The 8,593-nt window shown below is 47.7% G+C and overlaps 1 long non-coding RNA gene across 1 annotated transcript; it reads right to left on the bottom strand.

The window, feature by feature from the left end:
* Positions 1 to 312: 312 nt before the first annotated feature.
* On the bottom strand, positions 313 to 1,946 carry LOC128854318 (uncharacterized). Its single transcript, XR_008453354.1, has 2 exons — positions 1,755 to 1,946; positions 313 to 450 (listed from the first exon to the last, which is right to left on the bottom strand). It is a non-coding gene; the product is annotated as an uncharacterized LOC128854318 (long non-coding RNA).
* Between the last annotated feature and the right edge of the window lie 6,647 nt (positions 1,947 to 8,593).

Below are 8,593 nucleotides of genomic sequence, written 5' to 3'. Positions count from 1 at the left end.
ATCTGGGATGATGAAAAGAAAAAGACTCTCGTGTTTCATGTCCCTGTAGGAATAACACCGCAATTCACTACCAGCTTCTCTCCAGGGATACTGCTTCAGCACAGGCTTTGCTAAAGTATTTCTGTACGTTATCGTGGAGTTCAGGTCTCATCCAGTGCCTCGGCCTGGCTTTTGAAAGGCAGATTACCTCTGAACTCCAGCAATCTGCTGAATTTAGAAGGCAATTATTTTGATATGTAAATGAAACGATGGGAGGAAAAAGGTATCAGTTTTGAAATGCAGTCAAGGCCAAAGATAGAAAAGGTTTCTCACCTGCTCTCCAATAATTGTTTTTTAAGTTATGCCCTTGGCGTGGGGTATGTGGCTGTTTCCTTCACTAACTGTGGGAAAAACCACTGGTGCCACTGCCCTCAGGGCTGGGAGGAAGGAGGAAGGTCACGTAATTCATTTCTGCAATGGCAAAAAAATGGTGGTAAAATCTCTATTGACTGCACTTAATGGCTCGACAGATTATTAATGAGATATGGAGCTTTTCAAATCTAATTCCCTAGATTTAAATCCAAGCCCTGTCAGCAGCTGGAGAGAGACCTAAGGAAAATTAGTTGATATTCTCAGTCTGGTTCCTGGAAGATGAAAAGCCGTGCAATATTTGGCACTAATTAGCATTTGTGTTGGCCCTCTAATCCAGAACACCAGAGCCTGAACGGGCTGGGGCAAAGTGGCTAAAGCTGTCATGGGTGGGATCTGTGTCTGTGGTCTGGGATGGAGGACCAGCCGCATGCTCACCCGCTTGTCCATCCTGCTCCTCAGAGAGTGTCCCACCTCGGACACCTTGTCCGGAGCGCCCTGCTAAGTCCCTAATCAGGGAAGCTGTTACCCAGACACAGAGCACGAGGAGATCCAAAATCTTATGGTTTCAGTGGGCTGAGAAAGGGTGGAAGTAGAAACCCAGACAAAGGAGAGAAAGAGCCAGAGACAGAACTCGGCATCTGACCTTCTTCTCCTGTCTTCTCTGCCTACGTTCTCCTCCTACCCTCACTTGTGCTGGCCTCTGCCTCCAGTCTCCACCTTTCACCAGTTGTAAACCAGCCTGGAAGGTGCAAGGTGCATTTTCCCCTTCGTATTTGTGAATACTGATTTTATCAGTTGGGGCAGCTTAGATCCTGCTCTGGGATCTATTTCCCAGCAGTGACTCCATCTTAGCGCAAAAACCAATTTGGATAATAAATAAAGTTCAATATTGAACATCGAGTTTCTTTTGTCAGTGGCACTTAATCACTCAGTTTGGGCTCGGGCCAGCCTCCAGATCCCATCTGGAAAGCTGGAAGGAGGACAGGATGACGTCTGCAGCACTGCAGTCCCTTGAGTGGTCCAGCCGTATTTCAGGCATGCCGAGCTGCCCTGCCCTGTGTGCCCCCCCCCCCCCCGACCCCCGTGCCCCACTGCATAGCTTCTTCTCAGTGCTCTGTTCACACTGGCCCTGCCCTTACTGCTAGAAGAAATGAAGACAGGGCTTGGTGGACATCACGAGCCAGAGCTTACTGCTGTCTGAAATCCCCTGGCAACAGGAGAGGTATCAAGCTGATCTCAATCACGCTAGGACAGGCTGGAGTCTGTTAGACATCCACCTAATTAGCTGCACTTATCCTGTGCTAATATTACTGTTCTTTGGAGTCTTTTGTCTTTAAATAGTAATCATTATCTGTAAATCCAATAAATAAATACAGCAAAATCTCTTCTAAATGCTACTATACCGTGTTGAAGTGTGGACGGTCCAGCTACTTGGAGCCACTGCATTAATGCAAGTGAATGTCCGATCTCTTCTTTCTCCACTAATCTTCTTTAATCCACCGAGGGCTTGTAGGATTTCCAATTAGTGGTCAATCCAATACTTTCTTCTTTTCTGAAGTGGCAGAAGCCTCGGGCTGACCAGCAATGCAGGTATGTCTCTGGCTCACTGAACAGAGCTAGGATTGCACGTTATGGGAGAAGAGGAAACAATTGTCAGGTCAAGAGAAATGCCTTGCTGGCAAAGATGTATAAATGTCATTCAGCTTGCAAAAGTTAAACCAAGGTTTTAGAAAGTCCTGGGATTTGTTTTGAAATCACGATGCTCAACTACATTTGCAGGTTCATTTTACTTGACCTTTATTTTGTGAAGCTTTGTGCAGCAGGCTCTTCATCCTCATTACCTGCCGCCTTCCAGAGGTTAAGTATCTCACCAGACCCCTTGATAGACTGTGAGCAGAAACACGCACAGTCTGAGCCACCCGCCAAGAAGTGTCCTGTGCAGAGAGGCATGAAAGAGGAGAGGAGAGCAGACTTGCTGACCACGTTAGACCAGCTGCTGACATTTAAAATGAATCATAGAATAGTTTGGGTTGGAAGGGGCCTTAAAGATCATCTAGTTCCAACGCTGAAGTTATTTTTTTTATTATAATTAGTTTAGTCCAACTAGGCCTGATCCTGGAGAGAGATTTCCCTCAGAGCTGTTTTCAGGCAGGCAGCAATATTAGACGACGTATTCCTTTGGAATATGTTTTCCATTTATGCATAGGACTGCAGCAGTATGAGAGAATGAAATTCAATGGCGAAAGCTGCGCTCAGATATTTCTCACTTCTAGTTTAATTCTGTTCAAGTTATCCTGGATTTCTGTATTTTTTAGGATGGTATATTTACATCAGATCTTAGGAAGAAGATCTGAGGGTGGGGAGGCCCTGGTCCAGGTTGCCCAGAGCAGTGGTGGCTGCCCCATCCCTGGAGGGGTTCCAGGCCAGGTTGGATGGGGCTTGGAGCCCCTGATCCAGTGCGAGGTGTCCCTGCCCATGGCAGGGGGTGGGACTGGGTGGGCTTTGAGGTCCCTTCCAAACCAAATCATTCTATGATTCTGTGTTATTAAAAGGCTGTAACAAAGCCCAAAAAGGCTCTTGGAGTGGTTAAAACATTACAATAAGGGTTGTGTGGTGTTTTTTTCCCTTTTGCCTCAACCCAGAGCTCCTGGACTCATCCGTAAGTGTAGCTCTTCTTTCAGTGCACTCTGCTCCTTTGGGCTTTTGTCACAGGTCCATAGGGTATTTAACAATTTAACAAAATGCCCACAGGTATAGTATTGGTATTTTGGGAAGATACTGAGAAGTCTGAAGGGCTCAGTCCTGGCTGTGAACCAAGGGCAGCTAAAGCCTGCGGCCAGCTCTGGGGATGGAGACCTGAAGGGGGGTCTGTAAACCCTAGTGATGGGCTGGGGAGGTTGAGCTGCGAGGTGAATTTAGCAGGTTTAAAAGCTAATGGGATTCAAGAGTTACATCCAAGACAGCGTGCAGGTATCCAGCATGAACGGAGCAGGGCTCAGTTAGTAACAGAACAGCATCTTGATGAAAAAGAAAGGAAAAAAGCCCCAGAAGGAGAGATTGTCTTTTCTTTGCATCAGGATGGAAGGCAAATGGATTTTCTTGCTGTTGGACACACAGCCAGGTTGTCTGTGCTTCCTCCAGACCTTGGTTCCCTCCTCGTCCTGCACTTTGTTGTGTCTCTCCATTCAGACAGATCTTCAGGGCCGAGACAGTTTTTCAGAGAGGTGGAGAAGAGAGCAGGCGTGCCCTGATCTTGCTGGGGGCACACAGTTGGCACAGCAGCAAAATCCATTAGGTGCTTATGTTACCAAGATGAAGAGAGGCAGGAGCTGTTCATCCCCTCCTTTATTGGCTCAGCTGAAAAACCGAGGGTTTCCCTCTCGTGCTGCACTGCACGGAGGAGTTTCTTACAACCTGGACCTCATAAGAGCATGGAGCAGCTGCCACTTTGCTTCTCAACGCAGACGTACGGCCAGGGCATGAAGTGGACAGAAACACATGGATAGTGGTCTGCCACTCTTTCCCTGCACCCTCTCAGTCTCTGCTTTAAGAGACCCAGGTGAGATTTGGGTGTTGCTGGGCTTCCTGCCCTGGGAACGGCTCTTGGCTTCCCTCTGAGCCCGGCCCAGCTGCCAGCTCAGGAATAAAATCTACGGCTCCGTGTTAATTTTATTTGGAGTGATTAATATTAAAACCTACAAGTAATGCCCCTGGGAAGTTTACAGGGAACATTTGCTGTAATTAAAAATAACGCCTGGGCGACCGCCTGTGGGTTATGTTACAAAAACATGCTGTTCCCCCTCTCTGCCTGTGCAAATTGAGATTATAAAGGGAAATATTAATAGGCGATGGGTTGACTGGCCAGGGAGGTGGTTTAGCTGCTGTTTCATCCTGCAGCAGCAATTATCTGCATCTGTTTTCACTGACTGCTCGCTCTGGTACCTTTGGACCAAGGGGCTGCCTGGGGAAAATTCCGAGGGAACTGGGAGTACTGGAAGTGTCTGGGCAAAGAAGGAGCTGGAGCTGGTTCTTGAGCATCAAGTGGTCGTCTTGGCACTTGCAGTGTGCTTCTGCGTTCTGCAGGATGTCAGGTCCAATCCTTACCATCTGGACCAATAATCAAGGCTTCATTAGAAACCCAGATTTGTTGTAAATTAGAACATGTAATTAGGAAATGTGTCTGCTAATTGAGTCCTTTTGATTTGAGCGTCAAGATGTGATGCTGATCCCACTCAGAAAGGGCTTTTAATGCCTTTTATTTATATACATTTTCCCCCATTTATTGTTATTTGCAGCTCAAACTCTTTGCTGATCAGAAATATTCAGAAATTCTTCTTGCAAAGAGCAGTGTCACTTCGGCTATTTATAAACACGATGCTGGCACAAAGTGCCATTCAGCGATTTCCTTTTTTTAGGTTGCTCCTTCCCCCCTTCCCCCCAGTGCTTTTCCCCCCATTCCTTTATATTTCCAACTACAAAACAAGCCGTTTCTATTTTAGTTGGAGCAGGAATGTTCAAAGCAAGCCTAGTGTTGGCGATTCAGTAGGTGGCACTCCTTCCTCTCAGTCGGCTCTGCCGGTTGCAGCCCTGACATGAAGAGAAGGATTTTGAATTCCTAAAGGTGCTACCTCACAGGAACGGTGCGACATGAACTCCTTGAACTCATGAGCTCGTGCAGCATCCCTGAGCACCCTCTGCACAGAAAAAAACAAGGGGTAAAACTCAACCCACTGCACATTTCATAGAATCATGGAATGGTTTGGGTCAGAAGGGACCTCAAAGCCCATCCAGTCCCACCCCCTGCCATGGGTAGGGACACCTCCCACGGGATCAGGGGCTCCAAGCCCCATCCAACCTGGCCTGGAACCCCTCCAGGGATGGGGCAGCCGCCACTGCTCTGGGCAACCTGGGCCACGGCCTCCCCACCCGCACAGCAAAACATTTCTTCCTAAGATCTCACCTCAATCTCTCCTCTGTCAAACTGGAATGGTATCAGTTTAGCTCTTTCTGGTCCTCCCTGTGGTGTAGTGGTGCTGATGGCCTTCACTTGGGTTCTTAAGGAGGTACGACCCGCTCTTGTTGGGTGTTCAGTGGCTGCCGCTCGGTGCTCTCTGAGCACAGGGGCAGCTGCCAGGGCTATTTCTGCTTCCACAACATATTTTTGAATTTCTTGAGAGAGGCAGCACTGCAGACGTGCAAAATCTTATTACCCTTATATAAGCCCAAGGAATTAATTAAATAAATGCATAAAAATAACCTCTCAGAAAAACAGAACAGCTAGCGTATAACTTAATTTCCTGCCACTCTCTAAAATCTGCCACAGCAAAAAAATGGGTCTTTCTAGTGCTTTTCACCTTGTGAGAAAATATCTTCAGATAGGAAAGAAAAAGTAGGTTTAACCTCTATGAATCTGGCACTTTCCAGTATCAGAGTGACAGCTTCATTCCTTGAATGAATTCCTGACTGTAAATTATAAAGGAATGCGGATAAAAGCACAGCGCAGGGAGCCCTGGCCCCGAAGGATGCTGTGCAACGAGAGGCCAGTTCTGCACTCAGCCAAACGCTGCTTCACCGGTCCTGAATTTTCAAGACGTAGCAACAAGTTTTGCAGGACCAACACTGCCTTCTTTCCAACCTTCTGATCCGGAACATGAAAGGACCAGAGCAGCCTAAGAAGCAGCCCCTGAAAGGTGGAGAAGGCACTGCCAGTGTTGCGCAGGGACTGTGCCAGAGACCAGCATCACTCGCATTGCTCTGGCTGCGTTATACCAAATAAAAGGGAGGAGTCAGAAGGGGATTCTACCCCTCTACTCTGCCCACCTGCTGTCTGCATTCAGTTCTGGACTCCTCAGCACAGCAAGGACGTGGATCTGTTCCAGCGAGCCCAGAGGAGGCAACAGAGATGATCCAAGGGCTGGAGCACGTCCTGAACACGGACAGACTGAGAGAGGTGGGGTTTGAAGAGAAGGGTCCAGGAAGACCTTAGAGCAGCTTCAAGTACTGAAAGGGGCTCCAGGAAAGCTGCGGAGGGGCTCTGGATCAGGGAGAGCAGGGACAGGATGAGGGAGAACGAGGGTGCAGGTTGCCCAGAGCAGTGGTGGCTGCCCCATCCCTGGAGGTGTTCAAGGTCAGGTTGGGTGGGGCTTGGAGCCCCTGATCCAGTGGGAGGTGGGACTGCCCATGGCAGAGGGTGGGACTGGATGTGCTTTGAGGTCCCTTCCAACTCAAACCATTCCATAATTCTATGATCAGACTCAAGGGAGTTTTGCAGGGGAAAGTTGGATCAAGAGGATAGATTCACCACCAGACTCTACCTGCTCCCTGCAGGTGTAGCTCTCTAGCAGAGCCCTGGGCCTGCTGCATGGTACCAAGCAGAAGCAATTAGAGCAAACCAACATAATTATCCTGACTTGCCAGCAGTCCCCACTGCGGGTAATATGGTTCAAAGAGCTCTCCTCCATCTCTCTGCAGAGGCAGTTGCTTTCCTGGATAGTGGACTGTCCGTGGAGACGCTGAACATCTCCAGGAGCGGAACAGTTATCCCGTTTGCCCCAGCTTGGAGGGAGCATGACTGAAATGATGATACTGCTCTGCAGATGCCACGGGAACAGCAAATGCCTGTCTTGTCCTGGTCGCTGGGGAACACGTTCAGAACCCAGCTCAGTTACCTAGATTGTAGGAATGGCTGAGGATTTAGGTCTTAATGAAGCAAGTGCTTGTGGCCACAAACCCCACTGTGACAACAGGCTGTGTGCTGTAATCAGGAGAAATGCATATTGCTAAAGACACAAGAGCATGGCAGATGAGTTTAGTGTGCCTAATAAAAAAATCTAATTCCCCTAATCTGTATCAAACACTAAAAGCTACATGCTACTAATTATTTTCCTCTAGTTTTAATTTACAACAATCAGTTTTAATGGATGAAATTAATTCTTAGTTTAATTTTGTTGGCTGTGTGCTTAGAATCCCATTTTTTCCCATCTCCCCTTTTTCTGTTGCTGGTTATTAGCTGCATCTACTTCAGTGGCGCCAGTTAAGATGGAACATTGGTCCTAATTGTTTACTAATCAGCACAACCTTTGGCATATCTCACTATTCGCTGCAGCTTCAGTGTGGGTTTTACTCTCATTGGCCTTGCATACCCTTTCAAATCCAAGGTTTTAAAATTAAAATGGTAAACATCACCATCTCTATCTTCCATCAATACATCTTTCTTTCATCACTTGTTCTGCACTCTTTTCCTTTGGAGAAGCTTATGGGCTTATCCTAATTTGCACTCATTTTACTGCGTCTTAAGCCTCTTGAACTGGTTAGAAACCCAATATATGAAACGCATAGAATCACAGAATCATTTAGTTGGAACAGACCTTTGAGATGATTGAGTCCAACCATACCTGTCCACTACTTAGCACCTTGTCTGCTCCTCTTTTGAACTCCTCCAGGGATGGGGACTCCACCACCTCCCTGGGCAGCCTCTGCCTGTGCTTGAGAACCCTTTCAGTAAAGACATTTTCCCTAGTCTCCCATCTAAGCCTCCCCTGGTACAACTTGAGGCCATTCCCTCTCATCCCGTCACTTGTTACTTTGGAGCAGAGACCAGCACCCACCTCACCCCAACCTGCTTTGAAGTCGTGTGGGCAGTGATGAGGTCTCCGCTTCGTCTCACTGCGATGGGGATGGGAATGGCTTGGGCTGTGCTGCCATGCCGCTGCACAGAGGAGCAGCTATGGAAGCACCCGAGCCTGCAGAGTCACAGGACATTTACACATCAGTAAGAGCTCAGAAGCTGTTTCAGAAGACACTGTATCATGAATGGCAAAATTATCCTCCGGGTTACAAGCTTTTGTGCTCTGCAAATCATTGACAACCTCTCCTTCTTAACTGGGTTCTGCAGTTTCCTGGGACTGCAGTGGCTGGGAGCAGCTGTTGCGTTGCAGCAGCTCAGCCTAAGCTCCACAGCCTCCCCAGAAAGGCTTTTTCCCTGCTAGAGGGAGCTGGGCCAGAGAGGTTTCCATCATGCTATGCATTATGCAGTGTAATTGTCCCGAAAGACCAAAGGTTGTGTTCCCCTTTCACTTGCAGAAGTGTGATTCATATTCAAGCCTTAACGACCTTTAAATAAAATAAACCTACAGAGCTGGTTCAGAGGAACTCGAACACATCGCGTTCGCTTAGCACTTGTTGGTATGGAAATGTTTTCAAGCCATATCCTGATTTCCCTAGAATTTAATCGTTGCAGAGA

This window comes from Cuculus canorus, chromosome 22, assembly GCF_017976375.1.
Source record: "Cuculus canorus isolate bCucCan1 chromosome 22, bCucCan1.pri, whole genome shotgun sequence".
NCBI lineage: Eukaryota > Metazoa > Chordata > Aves > Cuculiformes > Cuculidae > Cuculus > Cuculus canorus.
The sequence above is the reverse complement of the archived record's forward strand: the minus strand, read 5'-3'. Positions and strand labels throughout refer to the sequence as shown.